Source organism: Lagenorhynchus albirostris, chromosome 10, assembly GCF_949774975.1.
Source record: "Lagenorhynchus albirostris chromosome 10, mLagAlb1.1, whole genome shotgun sequence".
Lineage (NCBI taxonomy): Eukaryota > Metazoa > Chordata > Mammalia > Artiodactyla > Delphinidae > Lagenorhynchus > Lagenorhynchus albirostris.
In genome coordinates, this window is record NC_083104.1 from 92087974 (window position 1) to 92101185 (window position 13212).

At 45.7% G+C, this 13212-nt stretch overlaps 1 protein-coding gene across 16 annotated transcripts in view; it reads left to right on the top strand.

Moving 5' to 3' along the window:
• The window catches only part of ATXN1 (ataxin 1), a 399420-nt gene that overhangs the window by 349918 nt on the left and 36290 nt on the right, over nucleotides 1–13212 (top strand). Inside the window, exon 1 of one of the 16 annotated variants that reach the window (XM_060163641.1) lies at nucleotides 6216–6245. The exons of the other annotated variants lie outside the window; for them this stretch is intronic. The gene's annotated coding sequence lies outside the window, so the exon portion shown is untranslated. Of the gene's footprint in view, nucleotides 1–6215; nucleotides 6246–13212 lie in introns of those variants that run through there. 16 annotated transcript variants of the gene reach the window in all.

A 13212-nucleotide genomic window follows, 5' to 3' on the forward strand; every position in this document is an offset into this window, starting at 1 on the left:
GGTGGTGATGGAGGCCAAGGCAGTGGGAGGGGAGGGTGGGAACCAGGACCAGGATGAGAGAGCGTGAGCCTGTGAAGACAGGGCTAACACGTGGACACTTGAGTGACTTTGCGGGGATGTCTCCCGATGGCAGCGCTATCCTTTGTCTGAAGTGCCCAGACTAGAGCTAGCTTCTTGCTTTAGGGGCGTAATGCTCCAGATGTTTACAGATAGTTTTGAGAGCTGGGCCTCGGATCCTGTCCACTCAGGAGATCTAGTTGCGCTGTTTCTCCATCGCAAGCTGATTAATGATGGGGTGTGGCTGGGCAAGAACGGCCTCCGTTGCCTTCAGTTTGTGCATTGGTTTGAAGCAAGCTTTAGCAGTTCTGCAGGGTATGAGGTACTGAAAGTCTGCAGGAAGTCTGACTTGGCCAGCTTATTACAGGGAACCTAAGGGCATCCACAAGTCAGACCAGGAAGGTGCAGGGTAAAGGAAGCCATTGAATTTTCTAGAGTCGCCCAAATTCACCAGGTAATTATGCAATGTGATACTGCCTTTTTTTTTTTTTTTTTTTTTTTTGCGGTACGCGGGCCTCTCACTGCTGTGGCCTCTCCCATTGCGGAGCACAGGCTCTGGGCGCGCAGGCTCAGCGGCCATGGCTCACAGGCCCAGCTGCTCTGCGGCATGTGGGATCTTCCCGGACCGGGGCACGAACCCGTGTCCCCTGCATCGGCAGGCAGACTCTCAACCACTGCGCCCCCAGGGAAGCCCAGATACTGCTTTCTTATCGCTGTGGGCACACAGCGTCAGTTAGGTGAAACACTTTAAGTGAATGATTCCTAGGAGTCCAGAAACATTGATCCTTTAGGATCAGAAGTTCCTCACTCAAGTATGGCCTCACAGGAAATTCCAATATAAGGATTCATGCAATGAGTTCAAACTGGGCAACTGAATTGTGGGTCTGACATTAAGACAACAGGAGGAACGGAGGAGGAGAAATTTGGGAAGAGAGAGAACAGTGGAATCTTCTGGGAGTAAAATTTATTCTTGAACATTAAAAACAAATCTACAAGTTAAAGTCAAGAGTTGTCTTGTTTATACCCTCAATGCTGTAATGTCCTTTTCGTTAATTTGTTTATACAAGTTTTAGGGGCCAGTAACATTTTTTAGCCTACAATCCACATTTACTCCCAGAGTGCTGCCCTTGAGACAATCCATCAGCAGTTTCCTCAAGGCTCTGGAAAAGGGGTTAAAAGGCTTAATTTAAAAGGTGGGTGTGTATGTGCAAACTCCGTTTGTTTTAAAGAGATCTTAAATGCTGTAGAAATAATTATCCATGTGCATGAACCAGAATAATTAATACCAAATGGTGCAGTATCCTTTTTGTGTCCTGTTTCAGAACAGAACTTGAGTGAAACATTAAGTTCTATCTCCTCTCTTTTTCCCCCACATTACTCCGGATTTTATATTTTATAATCATCACTAGTACCCGATTGGCTATGAAGTTAATGTCCCTGTATAGAGCCATCTTCCCAACTTTTCTTGCCTCTCGGATGCTTCGTGGCTTTGGGTATTACACTACTTGCTTTCCATAGGGGCCCAGAGAAATATCAACTATTGATCATTTTAATGACCTAAAATAAATGCCTGTTGTAAATGTACAACAACATTGAAGAAGCTGCCAGCTACATGCAGCCTGGTCCCTGGGAGTCATTTATCTTAGAATAGGTAAAGACATTCTCACATGCTGGATTCAAACCTCTTACCTTGGTGGGTTGGTCCATCACAAATTGACAGGGCTATTCTAGAATCCAGTTTTCGACTTTAGGGAAGGACTCCAGTGATGTGTTGGGATGATGGAGACAGGACTGCATGTGCCTGTGTGTGTGGAGCGGGGAGGGTGTGGTCCTCCACTGTCTCTCTTCAAATGTAAACCCGCGCGATCATGTTACTAATAACGATTTGCATTACCTCTCACCGAGTTTACCATCCTAGGAGTTTGAGATTGGCTAAAGGGCTCCCATGAATGAGCCCGAGGCTTAAAAATCCGTTGAAGAGGGAGCAAACCACACGAACAGTATTTTCCAAGAGGTTTACTTCCCTTGAATTGAAACCTAATCGTGTTCCCTGGCTCTCAGGGCACTTGTACAAAGCCCATCTGTTTATTCAAGCACTTGCCTGATGATGTGGGAGGCTCAGCCAGTATAATCCCAGGCATGAGGTTTCCAAATGCTGAATATGTCATTCAAGGACATTATTTCCCATTGACATACATAAATTCAAAATAAGATAATCAATGATGCAAATGTAGCCATTAAATACAGGACCTGGAGAACACATTCAAGATGTCTCCTAGTACATATATCCATTCTCCTCCTTTAAAGTAGGACTATAAATCAGTTCTTTTTGAAGTCATCTGTGGTCATGCAGTTTAATCCAATGGTCATTAACCCGGATTCTGAGTCAGTATCTTTTAGAAGCTCACCAGTGCTTCTAATGTTCAGCATGGACCGAGAACCACTGGTCTAACCAGTGGCCTTTCTTAGTTCGTCTTACTCAATTTCTCAGCTCCATTTAATAGAGTTAATGTCTTAGTTATCTTCCACCTTCTTGACCACTTTCCTCTGTTGAGGAGAAGTGGTCAAGAAGGTGTTTGCTCTCCTTCCTTTTTTTTTTGTTTTTTGCGGTACGCAGACCTCTCACTGTTGTGGCCTCTCCTGTTGCGGAGCACAGGCTCCGGACGCGCAGGCTCAGCGGCCATGGCTCACGGGCCCAGCCGCTCCGCGGCATGTGGGATCTTCCCGGACCAGGGCACGAACCCGCGTCCCCTGCATCGGCAGGCGGACTCTCAACCACTGCGCCACCAGGGAAGCCCTCCTTCCTTTTTTACTGTCCTCCTTGGTGTATCTCTGTCAGCCTCAGCTTCCCTCTTGGGCTGTTAATGAGCACTGCTTCTGAAATCCTGGTCCTCTCTCTGTCCCTGCAGTGAGTCTTGGCGGTCAGAGAGCCATGTGACACTGAATGAGTCTTAAACTCGATCCTCTCCTCCTCCAGAGTAACATCCTTCCTGTTTCATTCATCCGATAGCATTGTGCCCTTCTTATTCCCACTTGAGCGCTCTGGATTCCTTTGGCTTAATTCAGTCAATCACTAAGCCTTCCTATTCTTCTCACCTCTCTTCCACACTTACCGTTGCTCCTTTAGCCTAGACCCCGGGAACCTCCTGCATAGGGAGATGGGCGTGGAGGGAAGAGTGTAATGGGGTAGGAGTTGGAGGGACTGAATTCTTGTCCTGATTCTGCATTTCATTAAAACACGCAACAAGGGGGGGCTTCCCTGGTGGCACAGTCGTGGAAAATCCGCCTGCCGATGCAGGGGACACGGGTTGGAGCCCCGGTCTGGGAGGATCCCACATGCCGCGGAGCGGCTGGGCCCGTGAGCCACAACTGCTGAGCCTGCGCGTCTGGAGCCTGTGCTCCGCAACAAGAGAGGCCGCGATAGTGAGAGGCTCGCGCACCGCGTTGAAGAGAGGCCTCCGCTCGCCGCAACTAGAGAAAGCCCTTGCACAGAAACAAAGACCCAACACAGCCCAAAATAAATAAATTAATAAACTCCTACCACCAACATCTTCTTTTAAAAAAAAAAAAACACAACAAGGTTATATGACCTTGGTAATACCCATGATGTCTCTGGGTGTCAGTTTTGCCACCTATAAGTGTATAAATGGAATAACTATAAAAAAATATACATCTATGTGGAATTTGTATAAATTCCATATTGATTTGGGTATCTTGGCTTTAGGCTGAAGCTAGCATTTGAGGATGCTGATGAAAAAGATAAAAAGAGACGGTATTATACCCCATTTCACAGTCGCACACAGCCCTTTATATTAGTTGATTCCATGATTCCTGCTCTCTGAATCTAGACCTCCGGAATATCAACACTAAATGCATATATATATATATATATATTTTTTTTTAGTGTGCTTCCTGAATACTGTCAAAATTTTGTTTCCTTAAATTTATCTTCTCCAAAATGTTTGACAAATACTTAATTTAAAAACCAGCTTGCTGTCTTTGAGCTACTGTTAGAAGAGAAACCTGCTTCAAAAGAAGTTTGTACATAGTTAGTATGCTAGGATTTAAAAAAATCAGATAATCTAGGGTAATCTGCATAAGTGATGTGCTTTCCCCCAAAGAATGGCAAGCAGCTTTCTTGGTCTCATGATGATTCTTTAGTTTTAGAACAGTTCACACTGTTCTCGGTAGTTTACAAAATGAGAAACTGAGGCCTTGTTATGTAATCCACCTCCCTGCCAAGGAAAATTGAAAAGCGCTTTACCAACAATTATCTGGGCCTTGACTGCAGAGTCTAAAAAAAGTATTCATTGAAGGGCAAAATATATCACCATTCCCAGAACACTGCCAACAGCAAAGAGATGATGCTGGGAATTAAATACAGCCCTGTTTCGGTTCACCTTAGCTTTGAAACTCAGTGAGAGAGAACAGTGGAACCTTTTTTTCCACTGAAGGCCAATTTAGGTCAGAAAAACATATATGTTGAAACTTCTAAGTCAAGAGGATGAGGAAGGAAGAGGTAAAAAAGTCCATGACCTGTGCATTTGGTCATGGATTGGTCCCCGATTCTTTTGTCCAAAGAGTGGACACTGTGGGCAGGAAGCAAAAGAGGAGGAGGGGAGGGCTTCCCTGGTGGCGCAGTGGTTGAGAGTCTGCCTGCCGATGCAGGGGACACAGGTTCGTGCCCCGGTCCGGGAAGATCCCACATGCCGCGGAGCGGCTGGGCCCGTGAGCCATGGCCGCTGAGCCTGTGCGTCCGGAGCCTGTGCTCGGCAACGGGAGAGGCCACAACAGTGAGAGGCCCGCGTACCGCTAAGAAAGAAAAAAAAAAAAAAAAAGGAGGAGGGTAATCACTTCTTGGGTGTCTCCGTGTGTCCAGAGATAAGAAATCTAGCCATTTGCTTTATTTGCTCTAAGTGGCATAGATGTAAGCACGAGGTTTCGAGGCAGCGTGCCTGTTAGTTATTTTGGCGTGGTGATGGTCAGAGCTCTCAGGAAGGAGAGACGGGGGGTCCCAAGGAAGGAGTGAGCCTGATCAGTGGCACAGCCAAGGTCGGCCCTTCATCTGCTGTTTCTAAGGAGTGGTGTTTGGAGCTTGTGGTGCTTATAGTCACAGGAGAAGGCAAGAGGGGGTAGCTCTAGTGGTCAGTCTAAAGGATGGGTGAGGACTCATGGAGCAGAGAGGGAAAAGCCATGCCCTTCTCATCAGCTGAGGCTCCTCTTTGCCACCAAGCTCATGCATCAGGGTTGAAACTGCTCTTTTTTGTTTCTGAACTTAGAAGAGGCTGCTAGGAGAGCAGCAGATGCGTCACCTGTCACTAAGAGTAGGTGTTCCTAGCGCTGAGGAGTGTGGAAGGCGGCAGCGAAGCACCACTGCGGTTGTCCGTGCGGTTGAATTACCACTGCTTGGTGCCCTGATACAGGGACTTCGTGTCAAGGTCATGTAGAAGGACAGTGGCATCCGTGGACAGCAAAGTGGGCTGGATTCTGCTCTCAGCCACCTGAAGCAAGCCTGGATCAGGCCAAGGGAAAAAGCTGTGGACCTGCCCTCTCTTTTATGCAGCCAGTTAGAGGCAGTGACGCTATACCCAACAAGAGGTCTTTGCCGAAGGGAGGGAGAAGGAGGAAAGCCGTGCGCAAGGGGATTTGGAGACTCAGGGTGCGCTGAAGTCAGATGTGTTACAGGACAGAGGGGCGTGCAGCTGGCAGGGTGTGGCGACGGAGGCTGTCTGTGCTCCTGACTGTAAGATGTAAGCTGAGCAACACGGCCGTGGCTGCACGGAGCGTCCTGCTTATCAACTGGGGGCCTGACGTGGACGAGTATTTCTTGTCCGTGTCACAGGCCAGACAACGTCAGGCCCCAGCCAGCCAGGCTTTCCTCTTGACCTAGAGGCTGGCCTTTGAGCAACTCAGGGCTTCTGGCAGCGCTCTGCCCCCCAAAATCATAGGAAATTATCCTGTAAACATCTCAAAAAAAAAAAAAAAACGCTAGATTTTGTTTTCTGGGAAAAGCATGGTTTAATAAAAGCAAATTCCATATAGGCTGACAAACAAATTTGGAGCTCAGTGCATTCATAGGTTGTTCTGGAACTCAGCATTTCATTTGTGTTTTTCTATAGTTGGAACGTCTGTAGGCTTTAGAAACGGCATGTGTCTGGCTTTATGGTGGAGGCCCTGCTGTATGTCAGGTACCGGGGTGGCGGGTATGTTAATGAATGTGAACTTAGGGTCTAAGGGGTGATTCTCAACCTAGGAGGAAACTTAGGATGCCTGGTCCCACCCTAGGCTTTATGACATGGTGGGCTTGGGATGTAGCCTGACCGGCAGGATTTTTTAAAAATGTCCCCAGATGTTTCTCACATGCTGCCAGTGCGTCTGGCGTAGTAGGTTCCCAAACTTAGCTGCTGGTCAGAATCACCAGAGGAGTTTTAAAAAATATAGATTCTTGGGTCCCAGCACGGATCTGCTGAGTCTTGGACAACGACAGGGAATGTGTATTTTTAGAGTCACAAGTGTTTCTGATAACCGGCTCAGGGAGCCCTCACTGTAATGTATTCATGTACAATTGTGATCTAGAAACGTAATGCTTAGAACAGTTTTAATTTCTTTTTTCTCATAGACAAAGCTATTTTTCACTCATTTGGATAATGGCCAAGCGTGTTTGTGGTTGTTTTTAATGAGACTTTCACAACGTTCTAAAGCTGCCCACCCCCCCCCCCACCCCCCGCAACAGCTCTCCCCGTTCTCTGAGCTCTTTTCCCTGCCACGTTTCTGTCAGGGAAATTGTTTTCTGCCTTGTTAAAATAATCCCTTTTGAGGGGTATATTTTCTTAGATCCCCACATCTAGGCACACCTACCGCCCTCCTCTGTTACTGAATCTGACTGTAACTTTCCCATCATGCTTCTGTTGAACCACAAAGCCAGTCTTCGGGGTGTGTCTGGCTATGGTCATTTATGGTCACCTAAAGATCTCCCACCACCCTGAGCATTGACCACGAAGTGGTCCTGGCAGTCAGTGTGGGGAAGCTTGTAAATCCATGCATTTACTTAAACATCTTCCACACTGTCCTTGAGGAAAATTTCAGATCAGCTGTGAAACAGGAAACAAAACCCATCCGACTAAAGCGTTAACTCCTACCTGACTGTTTGCGGCTTGGGGAAGCCTCCCAGGCTGTTCCCTTTCTGATTGCCTGTTGAGAGCTTTCTGTGAAGTTCTCAGGAGCTGACACTTTGTATATTTTACTAACTAGGTTTATGATGGGTTCATTGTATCATTTACCTTGGAAACATTATTAATCGACTCAGTGGCTGCTTTCCTGCTGGCTTTCACCAGGCTTCCCACCACCCCATGAGGTAACCAGAGCAAAAAGGAAGCAAACTATAGATTTTTCAAACCTACAGAGCAGAGAAAGATCCCAATTTTTGAGACATGTTCTTATGGAAAAAAAAAATGAGTGTATCAGACAGGGAGATCATATGTCTGAAAATCAAAGGGGTGCATTTTTTCTACTTAACACTAAGACATTTCTAATGGGAGCCTCTTTTATTTATATTTTTACTAATTTTAGGAAAAGCCTAACTTATTTTAAGAAATTATCTCAGAGTGAAATAAAAGCCTTTCTTTTTTTCCCATTTCCCAATCTAAAGTACACTCCATGAGAGACCAGGAATGTAGTGGGGTCCTCAGCACACAGCTGGGACTGTCTGTAGCCCACATCGTGAAATCAGGGAGTGCGGATGGATAGGAGCTGAAAACACTGAAATGAGGCCTAGTTTCCCTTCACTCTGTTGGAATTACATTGTAAGGGAAGTGTATTGATCCTACATACTTCAGTCTGAAGCAGAACGATAAAAAAAAAAAAAATCAATCGGGAAAAATAATAGATTTCCTAGAAGAAGAACACCAGCAAAACTCAAAATGAAAATGCTTTGTGGCAAATAAGGCAAATACTGAATATGTTGACAGAATTCTCAGAGTATTCTGACCATTTCCATCATCTTCTCATAATTCTAAAGGAAAAGAGGTTACTATGGATATAGTTCCTACTGAATACGAGTAACATTTCTTAGCTAACGTATTGCATGCATACCCTGTGCTTGGGCACTGCACTAAGCGCTTAATATACTTAATCTCATTTAATAGTCACCATAACCCTGCAGGGTAGATACTGTTATTATTATCATTTTAAAATGAGGATGCAGAGCCCTGGGTTAAGTAACTTGCTGTGATTCAAGGCCCCCCACCCTATACTCTCCTATTAAGTATGACATAGATTATCTCCCAGAAGCCAAAGGTAAAGTCTAGTCCTTTTTGGGCATCGGGAACAAAGGCCAAATTCCTTACTCTGTGGGGGGATGGGGGAAAAAAGGGACAGGTGTGACTTTTTTCCCTAATGGTTGAGACATTTTGAAGAAAGATCGATACCTCTAGGGGAGTGGTAAGTGGTTAAGTGGTAAGGAGTCATCAGAATCAATGCTGCTTTAGACCTGGGAAGATGGTGCAAAACAATGGCCCCAGTGTGGAAGCAGAGTGTAGATGCTGGTTTGAGAGGGTTCATAAGGGGAAGTTTGAAGATTCCTGACAGGCAGTTGGAGCTGACGTTCAGGAAAAAGAACGTATTCGGATTTTTTGTGAGAGACGTTGCACTTCTCTCCCATGCATCGTCTTCTTTCATCGCACAGCAATCTTTTGAAAACATCATCATCATCGTTCACGTGTTATAGATGAGGAGACGAGGAGACGGAGGCTCAGAGAGGTGAACTATCTTTCGAGGCCACGGTGCTAGTGAAGAAAATGAGCTTTGTGGTCAACAGGGCACCGACGTACTTTTTTTGCATTTCTGTCTGTCCATTAAACATTTTATTGCCTGTTATAGATTACAGTCATTCGATGCCTGCAGCCTCCCGCAGTATTATGTGTTGCCTTTCATTCGCTATTAGGGTCTTAACTAAAATAACTGGCCATTTTTTGTGCGTTTATAATGTTGCAGAGATGCTCGTTAGGGCGTGGGTATTCCAGAGAGGTTAAATAGAAAAAGGACTGATTTAATTTGTGATGAGTAATTGTGTCTAAAATGGGTACCGTGCTCCACGTTCAAATAAACCAGAAGGCTTCTATTGATACTGCAGGAAGACACAACAGATAATATGAACACCTCCAAATTTAAAGCATGAGTGCATTTGAATTTTATTTTGGAATGTAGATGCGATTGATCATTTGTTCTGCAGGCAAGGCTTTAGTCCAGTTAGGGGGAAAAAATATCAAGGCACTAGTATGGATTATTTTCTAGAAGAAGTTTTAGAGACTTAGCAAACTTTCTGAGCTGCTGAGACTTGAAATTCCTCGTTAGCGGAGGTGAAGCAAGGAACCTTTTAGAGACTGTTGTACCCAGCGTCTTCACTACAGTTGAGTGGCACGTGTGTTGCATGAAGTAACCCAGGAAAGAACTCAAGGGAGGCAAGTGCGTGGTTTTTTGTTTTTTTGTTTTTGTTTAACCTCAGAGGCAGTTATTATATTTATTATACTGGGCAGCAAACAGACCTGCCCCTTAGCTCTGGAGGAAGAGATCTTCTAAGGCTAGAACCTATACAAACATCCTTAAAAAAATAATCCAGGAAGGGGGGGGTGGACAAATTAGGAGTATGGAATTAACAGATACAAACCACTATACATAAAATAAACAAACAACAAGGATTTACTGTATGGCACAGGGAATTGTACCCAGTATCTTATAATAACCTATAATGGAATATTATCTGCAAAAAAGCAGAATCACTATGCTGTACACCTGAAATGAACACAAATACTGTAACTTAGCTATACTTCAATTAAAGGAAAAAAGCCTAGAACAAAGAGAGTCAGTGCCTCTACTTACAAGATATGCAGCAACAAGGAAGGCCCATAGAGAGTTGCCTCCCTGAAAATGCCATATACACATTCATTGCTGATTACACAGGTACTGATATCCACTAAGGCGCTGCTTGTTTTGTGATGGGTCAGGGAGTTGCTTGGAGTCGCAGGGTCTTCCAAGTGTGTGTTTTCAATACAGGTGAAAATACGACCCAAGTGAAGGAAGCGGGCAGGGAGAGCCCTTCTCAGGAGGGAATTGTAACGTCAGCGGCCAATATTTGTAGGTCGTGCCGTGGGCCAGGCCCTGGTCTATGTTCTTTGAAGGTGTGAACTCCCAACAAGCCTACATGGGCTGAGTACTGGTATTATTCTCACTATAGAGATAGGGAAACTGAGGCACGGCTGGTGGGCGAAGGAGCCAGGATTCTAACTCTGGCAACTAGAATCCCAATCCGGTGCCCTCAGCCACCTTAAGGGGAGGTCATTTGATGCCTGGAAGCGGTTCATTGCCGGGGCAGCTTTCTATGAGGTTCTCCAGCCTGCGTGCTGGGCAACGCATTGTTGCATGCTGTTCCCTAAGAATCCCATGAAATAGAGCTTATTATTATCTCTGTTTTCTTAAAGAGGAAACTGAAGATTAGAAAGTTGAATACCTCCCCTGAAGTCACCAATCACCAAATGCCAAAAGCCACCAGTCTCTCCCAGGTCCCTGTGACATCAAAGTCAACCATCTGTGGATTGCCCAGCAGTAAGAGCTATGGCGTAAAGCGTGGGCTGTCTCTAAGTGTACAGAATAAGCAAAGCCTGTCTTCTCCTTAGTCTTTGACCAGCTCTTCATCATAGCCTCCCTTCATGGCGTAGGCAAGAAGTCCTGCCTGGAGCGGGGGATTCCCTTCTTCCCAGACCCGAAATTAAATCAAAGAAGCTAAAACCGTCCCTGACATTTCCTGCTGAGTGCTGTCTGCTTGACAGTGTGCCACATTCGGAGGGCAGCGGCAGCCTTCCAGGGAGAGTGTAAAATGTTCTTATTGAATGAATACCTGATTAAGTTAATGGTGCCGAGCCAAGGTGAGGAGGGGTAATTTGGCAGCCAAATTCCTGGCAGCTCATTCAGCGTCCTTAATGTTCCACCAGCTTCGTGCTGGGCTGCCTGTGAGCCCCGGGAGGGGCCGTGGTAATTAACTCAGCGTTTTGATTGAAAACAGCTGCAGGGAGCAAGTCATCCCATTGTCCGTTTTGCTGGTGATTGGAAAGGACTCGGGGCATCTTGGGCTCCACTGCGCAGCCTCTGGAGAAAACAATAGAGGTAGAGTGTAGGTTTCCCACTTGCTCTGCTTGTCAAAATGAACCATTCATCTTTTGAGGGTCAGAACTCAGCCACCCATTCAGCGAGTATGAGTCATACCCCTGGTTTTAAAACAAACATTTATTTCAGAGAGAATTCTTATCGCGGCTGATCTTTATAAGCTCATCTCTCTTTCTATGCTTGATTTAGGCTGGTTTCAGTAAAATTGCTGTCTTTGTAAATACGTACTTCTTCCAGTAAATCCAGAGACAGTCAGCAGCCTTTCCTTGGGATTAATGTGAGGACAGTCTGGACAGAGTTTTGGAGAATGGGATGCGGATTTTTAGAGGTTAAAGATGTGTCGCCCACATCTTTAAAAACATCTCCTAGGGTGTGCTTTGACTTCTTGCTACGGGAATTATCTGGGGTTCATAATCTCACATGAGAATCCGTGCTAGAAATGGAATCTCTAAGTGCAGATGCTTTTCAGATACACAGTATTTTATGTCTCTCTGTCATGAGTTCCACTTTTGATCCAACACTGTACGATCACGTCCAAAAATTTAGAAGAAGATCCAGAAACACTTTGCCTTTTAGTAGCCAACTTCTAAGGGAGACAGAACAGCAACAGACACAGGATGAGAACCGTCAACCGACAAAGAAAGGACAGCAGCCCTAGAATCCTGCAGGGTTACGAAATTCAGTCTGTACCCAGCACAGGGAGTTTACAGTCTAATGAGAAAGAGGCATGAAAATAAGTATAGAATACAATGGACACATTATATAAGTGCTGGTGAGCCTGAGAGAAGGAAGGGCTGTGCAACATTGCAGTGGTCTTGAGTGGCTTTGTCAAGATGTTAGGAATGATTACAAAAGAAAGTCGCGGTCAGGGGGGCCGTTATGGGCAAAGGCATGGAGCCAGCGGCAGTGTTAGCCTAGGTGGGGATTGCAGACAGTTAGAGGATGGTGTGTATGTGATAAGATAAAGCATGGTCTTAAGCAGCACAGAGGAGAGGGCATGGGGTTGGGGTGGGGAGAACCTAAAATAAGTGACCTGGGGGGCTTCCCTGGCGGTCCACTAGTTAAGACTACACCTTCCAACGCAGAGGGTGTGGGTTCTGTCCCTGGTCGGGGAGCTAAGATCCCACATGCCTTGTGGCCAAAAACATAAAAACAAACCAACCAACCCAGAAGCAATATTGTAACAAATTCAATAAAGACTTAAAAAAAAAAAAAAAAAAAGATCCACAGCAAAAAAAAAAAAAGACCTCGAAGATAGGTTAGAGCCATGGTTCTCAAAGTATGGTCCCCAGACAGGTAGCCTCCACGTCACCTGGGAAGTCTGGGTAGGAGAACCTCTGGGTTAGAAAACAAGCAGCAAGGGGCATTGTGCAGGGGTGGTGGCTGGAGTGGAGAGTGTTCAGATAGAGCTGAGGGAATCCACGTACCCAAAGGCCTTGAGCCAAGTGTGTTTGAGCTGGAACGGGACACAGCTGCACCCATCTGTTTATGGATGATCTAGGGCGCCTTTCATGCTGCGCCGGCAGAGTGGAGGCCTTCCGACAGACTGTACTGCCTGCAGAGCTGCAAATATCTACCGGGCAGCCCTTCACCGAAGTTTACTGACCCCTGATTTAGCAGGTGGGACTGACATTACCTGATGATGGAGCCAAGGGGAGAACACAAGGGCCGCGATGTTGGCCAGCCTTCTGTGTTGAGTGGGCAGGGGTGGGATAGTTTGAGGGTGGGGTGCTGCCTTCCGTGGATGTTTCTTAACTTTTTTCCAAGTATAGTTGATTTACAATGTTATGTTACTTTGTATACAGCAAAGTGATTCAGCTGTACATATATGTACATTCTTTTTCAGATTCTTTTCCCTTATGGTTTATCATAGGATATTGAATATAATTCCGTGTGCTATACAGTAGGACCTTGTTGTTTATCCATTCTATATATAATAGTTTGCATCTGCTCATCCCAAACTCCCAATCCATCCCTCCCCCACCCCACCCGCCTTGG